General features: G+C 33.3%; 1 pseudogene; it reads left to right on the top strand.

Moving 5' to 3' along the window:
* The first annotated feature begins 11,151 nt into the window (after positions 1 to 11,151).
* LOC120159038 lies at positions 11,152 to 12,910 on the top strand (annotated as a pseudogene).
* The last annotated feature ends 342 nt before the right edge of the window (positions 12,911 to 13,252 follow it).

The following is a 13,252-nucleotide window of genomic DNA, read 5'->3' as shown; positions in this document are numbered from 1 at the left end:
ATCTCACCAAATTGTTTCATGCATTGAGCTAATCACATTTCAACCAACAAAGTCATGGAATATCATAAAAACACCAACTTATCATAATTCATGCTATTCGCTATCAAGAACATCCTAACCTAAACAATTATGTGTTCCCAAACAAGCATAACATTCCAAACAATATTCAACAAGACAAAGACAATCAGTGAAATTTATGACAAATCCAACCAACACATACTAGTATCGAAACATAAAGATAAGCAAAAAGGAAATTCCATCTACACTCTACTCCCATCGGTTAAAGTGTTTTGCCTCAAAACGTAAACTAAAGTGCAAGAGAAGGAATAAAATACTCCCCGGATTTAATGTCGACCACGGTCATGGCCACAATCGCGGTGAGAGCCACTAGGACAGTGAAGTGGGCTGCCGATTTAATGTCGTGAACTGGAAGCATGGTCAGGTTGTGTCATCGGTGGAAAATCGGCTTTGAAATCCTCTGTAAAACCATAAACCGGATGAGTATAGTTGAATAGAAATAGGATCAGAATTTACCTCCGTAGTATTTTCTAAATCGTCGAATGCATCGAACAGGAGAAAGGCGGTGAATGCGAACAATGCTAAATCCGGGACGATGTGGTCGGAGTGTTTGGTGTTGGCCTCTGTATCATTGTGTTGTTGGTTCCTAGTGCGCACCATCGTGGATGGAGGGGTTGAAAGGGGGTGGTCGTGAAGACGTTAGAACAAGAAGAGTTCTTCGTTGATTCCGCCAGTGGTGAGTCGAAAGAGGGGCGATGGGTTCATGTGTTGGGAGGGGATGAGAGTTCTATTATGGAGAATATGAAGGGAATAATTTTGCTTGAATTGTGTTTAATTTGGTACTGTCGTGTGTAGGAGAGGGGAGAGTTTGAATATGAGTCAAATGAGTTTTGTTTTTTTAATGATAGAATGGTGGGGTCCATGGCGTAATGAAAGGGGAAGCGGAGAAGGGATTGAGAGGTGGGGCGACAGAGGAATCAAATTGGGGGGAGAATATTTTTTTGGGTTTGCCTAACGTGCGTCGAGCCCCTCCATGGGTTTTGCTAACGTGTGCCGTTTAGAAAAACGGTGCGTACGGCTGGGGGCTTCTTCATTCCTGCTCTGTTCGATTATGCACTGCTCAATAGACTCCGAAATTAGCATTGTTCGAATCATAATTTCATAATTTCTCGTCATTTAAGTTTGAATAAAAATATTCGATTCCTGCAAAATACAAATAAAAATTAAAAAACATGCTCGATCGAAATAAAAAATAAAAAAATATAATGGAATTAAAAACAATGGGTTACCTCCCATGAAGCGCTTTTGTTTAACGTCGTTAGCTCGACTACCTGATTCAGACTACAAGTTCCGTGATAGACACTTCCACTTCATTCGCTTTTTCCAACTAAGAAATTTCTTATGAGAAACTCAAAACTTCTCATAAAGATTTCTTCGTATATTTCTCAATTTTAAAATATTGTCGAAAAGAATGGCCGTCAAAACATCTTTTTACCAAAAAAATGATTTCTTCAAACGATTCTTCGACGATTTCGACTTAATTTTTGGTGCCTGCAAAAGGGAAGATAAATCTTTAGTTTTTAAAGGAGTTAAGATCAAATTTGAATCAACAATTGAAATATTTTTCAACTCCATTATGTTATCTTTTTTATCATTCGATTTCCTATATAAATTATCAACAAAGTTAGATTCATCATCAACAAGCTCAGTAACACCAACAAAATTAATACTATGCACGTTATCCGGATATCTCATTTCTTTATAAACATTAAATTTTACGATCTCACCGCCGAACTCCATAGTAAGAATACCGCTTCGAATGACAATTTTTGTATTTTTCGTGCTCAAAAGGACGACCGAGGAGGATTTCAGAACCAATGTGGCTATGATCACTTTCCATGATGAATAATTAAGTCTTTTACCTCTATTAAAACATTTTCTATGAGTCCTTCAGGATGAATAATTGATTTGTCTACGAGCTGAAGTGTAACTCTCGTCTCCTTCAAAGGCTCGGTGGAAACTAAATTATAGACGGAGAGAGGCATTATTGATAGAGGAACCTAGATCGCATATGGCTCGCTTAATCCTAACTTTACCAATTTTACAGGGTATTGCGAACATACCTTGGTTTTAACCAGGCGAAAAATAGTAAAATGTGGGGTTTGGAAAATGAGATTTAAATAGTAAAAGCGATTAAATAAAAAAAAGAGAATAAAGTTTGTGAATAAATACGGTAAAAATAGCCTCAAGCTTCGCTTTGACTCAATTTCCTTTAGATCATCGAATAAGATTTTCTCTTCGGGATTCACGTCGGTTACTTTGCGTACAAGGGCTATCCCCGTGACTCTATCTTGTATACCGAATACCCAAAGCAACCTTTGATTCTGGCTTCGGGAATTGATATTATCAACATCAATTGTCGTAGATCAATTACCGTTTAAGTTCGTATCGACCGACTCGGATTGTTGCTTCAATAAATGTCAATTCCGATCTCAATTCCCTCTTGGCGAAGCCATCTCGCCAAGTATGTTACCAGGAAGTCGAATTTGCTTTCTATAAGCCAAATCTTCCTCCCACACATTTAATCGCAACAACCACTTGACAAAGTCGATCTTTGATTTTGAAAACTATTTTGATTTTGAAAAATAAGCACAGAGATTGAGAGAGATATTCCGAAGATATTAAGGGCCTGTTTCAATTCTCCCGTTGGAATTGAGTCATCGCGTCAGCTCTCGGCTTATGAAAAATTTAGCTAAGCATGACAAAAGTCATACTTAGCATTTTAAAAACAAAACTTGAAAATAAAAGAAAAATGAAAAGAACTTGAAAAGTAAAAGAGAAAACTTCTATAAAAAACCAGAGAGAAAAGAAAATGTAATTTGAGTAATGAGTTAAGGGTTACCCCAAGTGGGTATTTATAGCCTCTCAAAACCTAAGGATAAACAAGAAAATAAAACAAAATAATCCTAATGATAATCATTTTTTAATTTAAATTCAAAATTAAACTAGTCTCCTAATGCAACTCTGCTCGTCAATCTTCTAGAAGGCGTGTGGAGGAAGTCTTCTAAAAACCGTCGCTGACTGAACCTTCAAGAAACTGCCACGTCAGACCGTGTCGTGCCCAGAGTCGTGCCCATGTCTCTAGCCGTGACCAAATAATAAAAAAATACAGAATGTGCCCGTTTTGTCACTAATTCTAGAAAATAAGGACCTGCACAAAAACAAACATAACATGACCAATTTAGCATCAATAATTCCACAAAACTGAAGAATTAACGAGCAAAATTTGACGATTATGAACACTCATCAATCATGCATTAGTAGAGACTTGAACAATGTGAAAGTAGAAAACTTCTTTTTTGTCATCCTATCGATTTCAAAGTTTCACCCTAATTAATTCGGACCAACCCACGTTGTACACTTAACTTTGGTGGGTGAGTCTCCTAGTGAATTTTTTTTACATACATAAAGACTCGAACGCAAGACTTTGCTTAAGCGATACGAAAAACTCTTTTGCTATCTCATGTCACTACAGCAAATCTGTTCCACAACGACGTTTTGAGAGTAAATGCCACTAACTTTAAATAGTGGCATTTACATTCCAAACATTACAACATGGTAACTTTAGTGGTATTTTATACAAAATACTGTGACATATTAGTACTTTAGCGCGTTTATATAAAAAAGACAAATACATACATGCTCGTCCATTAACAAGGTGTAACTGGTGATACGTCACATGGTCTCGAAATTTGGAGGCCACATATTTTGAAAAATCTATTAACCTAACAAAAATTATTTTTCCTACATGTACGTGAAGAAAATTCAATGAAAAAAAACTTAATTCTATATGTTTAGAATTTTTTATTTTATATGAAAACAATTGTGCTGTATAAAATATTAATATTTTATAATTTTATCTTATTATAAAATATTTTAAGAATATTATTTTTTAAAAATAGTATATGACCTCTATTTCTTTTCTTTTGGGACGAATATGAATACATAAGTGCATCTTACTTGTCCCCTAAATAGATAAAACATGAAAGGAAGACTAATCCTTAACCCAAACTATATCTGGGTTTGCCATTCAAATTGGCCTTAACTTTCCAATATATACTTTACTCCATAGTTTTTTCTTTTATGTATTTTACTCCAAAGTTAAAATAGAGTTTCGGGTATTATTATTATTATTATCGGTAAACTTTCCGTATAGTCATTAAATTATAGATGTGGTTAATTTTGACTACTAATTAATTTCTTTTCAATCATATCACATAACTATTTTTTAGGGTAGGTCACATAATTATTTAAATATTATCAATAAGGTCATTTATTGCAACTTTTAAAGGAAATATTGAGGTGGCCATTAAATAACTTTGTATAATTATATATTTAGTCTTCATCACTTACAAATTTTATCAATTTGATCTTAATGTAAGTGAATTTATTTATTTTTTGATTAATCTGAGATAAGTACAAGGTAGTATCTGTTCAAAGATTCAAAGATAAGAATCAACCTTTTGATATTGAAGGCTCACACCCTTGGCTTCTATGGTGCTCGAACCCCCGCCCTCAAGGAATAACAATGATTCCTTTACCATGGAGGCCACTTGGTTCGTGTAATGTAAATGAATTCAATAAGTTTAATCATGGCATTTTTTACTTTCTTCAAAGCACATCAATAAAATATTCTTTAACAGAATATGTCAAAACTCTCTCTAACGTTTATTTTTTAAATCATTTTAACTCTTAATATTTAATTTTGGGTCAAAATAACCTTTTTTTAGTATGGAAATCAGTCATTGACAAACGATCGACAGATCTTAATTACTAATTAAGTAGACCTACCCAAACTAAAATATCAAAGTAACATAATAAATGATGATGTGATATAACCTGGGGCGTGCCATCTTACTCCCTTCAGCAATAAAAATTGCATTATAAACTCTAAAGCTCGAAATGAACATTCCAATGTATCTTCATTGGTTTCAATATATGGGGCATCAGTCATCACAGAAGCGATAATTTCCTCTTCGGCTTCAAGACTAACTAGTTGCCCATCAATAGCAAACTTCAATTTTTGATGTAGAGTTGAAGGGATTACCCCTACATAATGGATCCATAGCCTTCCCAACAAGCAATTGTAGGTCGGATGGATGTCCATTACCATAAAATAAACATTATAGATTGTAAGCTCTATAAAGGTACCTCAATTTTTCCCATTACATCCTTTTGAGTTCCATAAAATGCCCTAAAACATTATGGTAAGCCTTCATGTGTGACCTATCTATGGGTAATCTTTGCAGCGTGGCCAAAGGCATCACATTCAGGCCCATTTTCAATAAGGACTCCTTGTAAGACATGACCATGGCAGTAAGTGGTTATATTCAAAGCTTTCACAGATCCCATTTTACCTTCAGGGATTTCATCATTAGAAAAAGTGAAGTAATTTTCCAGCAGTAATATGACCCAGAATTTGATCGAGCTTGTTTACGGATATATTCTCATGGAAAAATATCTGATTGAGTACCTTCAGTAAGGCATCTCGATGAACCTCGGAGTTCATCAGCAAGTCCAATATCGGAAATGACTACGAGCATAAAAAAATAGTGGTCATTATTACCTAATCGAATGACATTTCACCATTAATATGAAAATCATAGCACATGAGTCAAATTATTACTTAATAAATTAAAATGAACATGGGTATTAAGCAAATAAAATTAATTGATTAAATCAGAACTAAGTTAAAACTACATGGATCTAATGACAATAATTTCAATTTATTTCTAATCTAATGTGTCTAAAAAACTAAAGGGGAAATAGCCAAATCAGTGCTTCAAACCAAAACCAAAATAATCCAAAAATCTAGAGATTGATGACTAAGATGCAAATACACGGGTAAATCTAAGGGACTAAAGAACAATTTTTCTTCTTGTTTTAAACTAACAAAAAATTGAGAAATCACACAAATAGAGTTCATACATACGAAACATTAAATGTAATCAAAAGATCGAAGGATGACTTTTCAAAAACACGCTAAAATTACGATGATCTAAAAGAAAAATTTTCTATTTACTTTAAACTAACATAAATTTGAGAAATCACGCAATCGGGACCTATGCATTTCAATTATTGCACAAAATCAACGAAGATAGGGATCATTTTACAAAAACAAGCTAAACCTACAGTGGTCTAAGCAAAATTTTCTAAAAGTTTTTATATAAAACCCTATTTTTTTGCTAAATCTAGTAATTTTCTTAACTCTAGCCTCTTTTTCAACCTTCTTTTTTTTATTTTTTTCTCTCGAAACCTCTCATCTCTCGACTGAAGGCCAAAATTTCCAAAAACAGAAAATAACCATCGTCTATCAATGGTTCCTCTCTTCTCCGGTGTTTGGGAAACTCAAACAACACCTAAACTTGACCCAAAGTCCTCTAAAATCTTCATTTTTTATCTCTATCTAGATCCTAGGTAAAAAAAAACCCCAAACAGAGCCTACAATCAAACCAAAACCCACTATGACACTCATGTTTCTACCTCCAATAAACCCTAAAGCCATTATGTTTCCTTAAACACTCTAGAAAACCCCATCTTCTAGAGTTAGGTATATAGGCTAAGGCCCGTGGGCTACCCGTTTAACCCACAGCTCGTGCAGGCTTCGGGCCTAAAAAATAAAGCTCGTTTAAATTACGGGCTTTTTAGCCCGGATCGTTAAATCCGTAGGTTTAATGGGTATAACCGCGGGTAGCCCGTAAAGCCATCAATAGCCCACTTAATTTAAAATTTATAAAATTTTAGAGAAAATAAACTTAAAGAATTTTATAGAAAAATAAAATAAATTACCTATAAATATGATGTTACTTATAACCATTGTAGTTCTTAAATTTATTAGGGCGTTTATCATAATTCTACCACTGCTTGATATTTTTTTCATTTACAATGTATCAAATTATTCTTCATTTTAAAAAATAAAAATTAAAAGATTTATATAGTATTTTAGACATATAAAAATTTACATCATTATCATTTTGGTATTTAAAGATTTTTTTATTTAATTTTGACCTTTTATTTTTTTTTCATGAAGTATGTTATCCATTTCGTTCTTTAATTATAAAAAATCACGTGATATTCTAATAATATATCACATGACACGTAATATTTGGATTAAAAATAAGAAAGAAAAGTAAAAGAAAAAATTGAAAACATAATTTTCAACTTTTAAAGAGTTTTAAAGGCTTTTACAAAATAAATATATTTTAACAAATTAATGACTTATATTTTATCAATTTTAATATAACCATATCTTTCAAATTTACTCTTATACTGTAAGTATTTTATTTTATATTTTCATATTATGTTTTAGTCTTTCTCTAAAGTATCCATAAAATACAATTATTAGGACCACTTGACAACTTTCTTGTTAGATTTGTATAATGTTTGACTTTGTTGAATTTTTATGTTTGATTTTATGCTTGCAGACACTTCTGTGTCTTCATATTATAGTCTTGAATAATCGTGTTTTATAAAAGTATATTGTGATTATTGTTTTATTTGTTTTTCAATTTGGTGATATAAGTGAATATTGTTTCTTTTATTTGAGTTTAAGTAATATGTATATATATATATATATATATATATATATATATATATTAATGATTAAAAAATTAAAAAAATTATTTTATAATAATTTTCGGCTATTTAAAATAAAATTTAAATATTATTTATTATTTTGACGGTGCTACCTTCCTTTTTCAAGTTGCTGGATCATTTTTAAAGGTGTGGAAAGTTAGAACATTATTTTTTATTGCATTTAAAGTATTTAAAATTGTTGTTATTTAACAGGCCGTGGGTAAGCCCGTGGGTTAAATGAACGGGCCGCGGGCCTTAAAATTCAAAACCATTTATGAATGCGGGCTTTTTAAACCGCTCCATTTAAGCCTGCACCGTCAAAACCCGTGGGCTAAACGGGCGGGTAATCCGTATACCCAGCTCTACCATCTTCCTTTTATTACTTAAACCAAACCTTAAACTGAACATCCAAAGGTTTTTATGGCTCTAAAAGGAAGACCCCTAAGCCTCTAGACTCTGATGACGTTGATTCCGACGATAAAAGCCCTAAAACAAAAGGTAAAACCGCCCTTCTACCCCTTTTTATTTGTTTTCGATCTATGCAATTAGAGAATAAAACTGAAAAAAGAAATACCTTCAAAGTATTGTTTTTCGATTTCATGGGTTGCCAAAAAACTCTCTTTACATTTTTGTTCTTGGGGTTTTTATACTCATTTACAGAAAAGGTTACAATTGAAAATCCCTAAGCTCTTTTTATTCTTATTTTTCTATTCTTCTTTTGTTTGCCGAGGAGAATCGATCATTATCTTGACGGTGGTGGCAGAGGGGACATGTCAGTTCTCTCATGTCCTCTATCATTACAAAATCAAATCTATGGGGATCAAATCTAAGCACGTGGAGTATGGAGATGTCACCGTCAGTGTTTGGAGCATTTTGAAGTTGGCGCGTACATCAGACGCACGGATGAATCGATGGTTGGATCTCTTGGTATCATGTGAACCGTTAGATTAGATCAAATCCAACTGTAGTGGTCTCTGGCGGCAACAACAAGGGGTAAAACCCTAAATTTAGATGAATATGGGTTGTTAGATCCAATGGTCAGGATATGATTGCGTGATCTGCTCTTTAGGGTTATGATAAAACCCTAACCCACTTCTGATCTAAACCGTTGAGTTAGGTTATATCCAACGGTTATCCCTTGGTTGCGCATGTTTTCACCTGGAGTTGTAAAACCCTAGTTTGATCTTTACTCTAAACAGTTGGATTGGGTCAGATCCAATGGATCTAGTGAAGCAGCGCTGGAGATAACTTAGGGTTTATTAGAATCCATAATCTTTATGCGATCTGGACTATCCGTTTCCTTCTTGATCTACTAGTTGATGATACCCTAGATGTCATCTGGCTTCACGAGGGCTTATGAACTTGGGCTTCTATTGGGTTATCATGCAGGCCTTTCCCATTAGAGCTTGACTTAATATCCTCAACTAGACTTGGAACTCGACCTTAAATCAGAATGATCGTGCAATTAAATGAATAAAATTAATAATAATAATAATAATAATAAAATAAAGATAACATAGAAATAAAAAATAATATAAACTATATAATATCTATTATTTCCGAAGTATAAACTATATACTATTTTTAAGATATATATTGTATATTTGTATACTATTTTCAAAATTATTTTTAAAACTATTTTCCAAAATTATTTTCAAAACTATACAATAAATACTATATATTATTTTCACACTATTTTTCAAAATTATATAATATGTACTACATAATATTTTCAAAACTATTTATAATATAATAGATATTTTATCTTATATATATATAATTCTATATTTAGAAAACATTATATTTAAAATAAAAATAATTAAAATAAAATAAAAACAAAGTTAAAAAATGAAAAATTTATCCGGACGAAAACATGTATGATCTATTATTTTAAAACAAACGATTTAAAATTTGACATTAAAGAAATTTAAACTTAAATAATTAATTTAAATGGTAAACTCTCAACCTCTGCACCAAAGCTATGAACCTATTACATATTGACAAAAACTTGTATTTAACTAAACTGTAGTCAAAATTAAAAAGCAATGTATTCTTATCTTTCTTTTTCTTAAATGTTTAAGTTATCATTTGTATTCCCCCAATTTCTTTTATATTTATCATAACTTGTTTCATGATTTCCTTTTGGAATTTATGATAAACTAATTTTCTCTTTTTAAGTTTTGATCCATTGTATGAAAACAAGCAAGGTCGTATGCAGGGACGGAACTAAAAATTTATTATAGTGAGAAATTAAAATAATTTTTTATTTTTATAAATATAATTTTTTTCAACTGAGTAAAGAATAATAAATTTTTCTTTATTTATTTTTTAAAAATATATATTTTATATTAATTAATAATTAAAAATATAATTGACGGGGTGAAAGCTCTCGTTGCCCTCCCCTTGTTCCACCCATGGTCATACGTGAGAACTTCAATTTTCCTCCTCTTACAAGAAGGGGTTGATGTGATAAGGCCAGCAAATCAAATGGGTCTAATAAAAGCTTTCAATAGGTTCAGGGTTGTCTATTGCAAATATCCCTTTCTTTAATGACCCAATAGCAAAACGCCATTATAGGAATATTTTCTTACGCCTTAAGACCACTTATTGAAGCATTCAAAACTCAAACAACCGAAGCAAATTGCTTCCTTACTCTTTGCTTAGCTCTCCGGTATTAAATTCTCTTTTAAGAGAAATTAGACATTTTTAGCAACAGTATTTATTTATTTATTTATTTATCATTCATCACAAAATAAAAAAATACATTCTACTAATAAGCCCTACAAAAATTAAATAAATTAATTAAAATAGTAATGGGGTGGGCAATATATCATGATATTATCCTCCTATCCTACTAATGCCTTCACTTGCAATTATACCCTATCCTACATTTTTATACCCTAATCTTAATTTTGGTTAGATTATTAAGGAGTATTTAATCAATTAAATAATCCTTTGTAAATGATTTCGAAATACATACTAAAATCAAATGTTCTTTTTTTATATATAAAGATTGAATATTGTTTACCTCACCCACCTAGAGGATTGGGTTATTGAGAATGAAGATAGGCAAATAGAGTTAACTCTGAACAGCAAAACATTTCATTTCCCTACCACAATAATATTCATCCCATTGAAGCTTACGTCAATAATAAAACTAAACAAAAATTAGTTGTCACCTCAACTGATCATCATCATCTTCAATTCACATTGTATCGTCGATGAATTTTTATATATATTTTTCGTTATTATTGAATATTAATTTAACGATTATTATTTATAAATATGATTATCTCAAATAGCATGATTAATGTAAAAACTAAATAAGAAACAGTATGTGGATCCATATAAAAGTAACCTAAAAATAGTATCGAGAAAAGTGTTGGGTTGGTGGCTTGCATTAGATTTCAACCTTAAAACACTCCTCTTTTCCCACTAACCCTACTCTATAAATATAACTAAGTTGATATCCATTCTCTTATCAAATATAATTTGATCATGACCTCCCAAGCTTTCTCCTTTCTCATTCTTTTCCTTTCAGCCCTTGCTGTTTCAGGTATATATATATATAACTTAAAACCCACACTTTTGTTTTTTTGTCTGAATTCGAACCTGAACAACTCAAGGTTTGATTTTGTTTTGTCATGGCAGATGCAGCTGGTTCGGTTGGAATTAACTATGGTCGAGTGGCGAACAACTTGCCATCACCGGACAAAGTCGTGCAACTGTTGAAGTCTCAGGGCGTAACGAAAGTGAAGATTTTCGACACCGATCCGGCGGTCTTATCGGCGTTGGCAAACACGGGGATCAGCGTAGTTGTCTGTCTTCCTAACGAGAAGCTCGCCTCGGCCGCCGGCGATCAGTCGTTTGCGGACAATTGGGTTCAAACCAGCATCTCAAAGTACTATCCCGCCACAAAGATAGAAGCCATAGCTATCGGTAACGAAATTATCGCGGCCAACGTCACCGACGAGACAAAAGTCCTCGTGCCCGCCATGAAAGCCATCCAGGCCTCACTTGTTAAATTCAATTTGGATTCAAACATCAAAGTCTCGTCCCCTATAGCTATGACTTGCTTGGAGAACTCTTACCCTTCGTCGGCCGGTTCATTCAAACAGGAACTAGTGGACGTTGCCATTAAACGCATGTTGGATTTCTTGAAACAGACCGGGTCGTACCTTATGGTTAATATTTATCCTTTTTTCGCATACGAAGGTAACTCGAACCAAATCTCACTCGATTACGCTTTGTTTAAACAAAATCCAGGGGTGGTTGATTCCGGTAACGGGGTTAAATACAACAGCCTCTTCGATTCTCAGCTCGACGCCGTTTCCGCCGCCTTGTCGGCTCTTAATTTGATGACATGAAGGTGGTGGTGACGGAGACAGGGTGGCCTTCGGCCGGGGACGTGGCTGAAACCGGTGCAAGCCAGGCTAATGCGGCGACGTATAATGGTAACTTAATACGAAGAGTATTGAGCGGAAAGGGTACCCCTTTGAGACCAAAGGATCCACTTAACGTTTACATATTTGCTTTGTTTAACGAGAATCAAAAGCCAGGTCCCACATCGGAAAGAAACTATGGGTTATTTTACCCCAATATGCAAAGGGTATATAACATAGCATTCTCAAAACAAGGGTTAAATGTTAGTTTCCCTCCACCAATGAACATCGGAAAAAGTGGAAACCGACCACCGTCAACGAATAACAGGAATCGATCCAGAGGCGGAGTGACAAAGAGAGCAGGGCAGACATGGTGCTTGGCCAACCCTAATGCCGACCGGCAGGAGCTGCAGGCGGCGTTGGATTATGCTTGTGGTGAGGGAGGAGCCGACTGCGGCCCAATTCAATCGGACGGTTCATGTTTTAATCCTGATTCTCTCGAAGCACATGCCTCGTATGCCTTCAATAGTTACTATCAAAAGAAGGCACGTGTGAGTGGCTCGTGCGATTTTCACGGTGCGGCTTATGTGTCCATGCAACCTCCACGTAAGTTAATTATGTCTAAATTTAGAGTAATTTTTTATACACATATTACATAAATTAAACTTATATAATTAATTTTAATTGTTAAATTATTAGAATTTAAATCTTATATATAATATATTGTATTAAACTAAATATCAAATGGAGTATTAATTTTCCTAAACTAATGCGTTTTTTTCATGACCTTTAATTGCAGTATTTGGGAACTGTCAATATCCCACAGGGTATTAAAGTTGGAGAAGCAAAGGGGAAGAGATTTGGTGAATTTCTATTTTATGTAAATAATTTTATTTGCTAAAATCAAATTATCAAATGGTAATAGATTGATAGTAAAACGTTATGCATTTAATAATATGTTTAAATCTTACATAATGTGCTTTAATAGCTTTAGTTGAATGTTTATGAAAGTATATAGTAATATAGAGATAACAACACTTTTATGTGTAGAGATGGTTATTATCTACGGCGGCGGTAAATGAGGCTAAACATATCGTGAGTTATTCAAGATTGATTCGGTCAAAACTCGATAAATACTCGATTCGAATGGACTCGACTCAAGTTCTTAACAAGCTGAAACAAACTACTTGATAATCAACTCGAAAAGCTCGTGTGCA

This window comes from Hibiscus syriacus, unplaced genomic scaffold (assembly GCF_006381635.1).
Source record: "Hibiscus syriacus cultivar Baekdansim isolate YM2019G1 unplaced genomic scaffold, ASM638163v2 tig00111339_pilon, whole genome shotgun sequence".
In the NCBI taxonomy this organism is placed as follows: domain Eukaryota; kingdom Viridiplantae; phylum Streptophyta; class Magnoliopsida; order Malvales; family Malvaceae; genus Hibiscus; species Hibiscus syriacus.
Note: the sequence above shows the minus strand (reverse complement) of the source record. Positions and strands in the feature narration are given on the sequence as shown.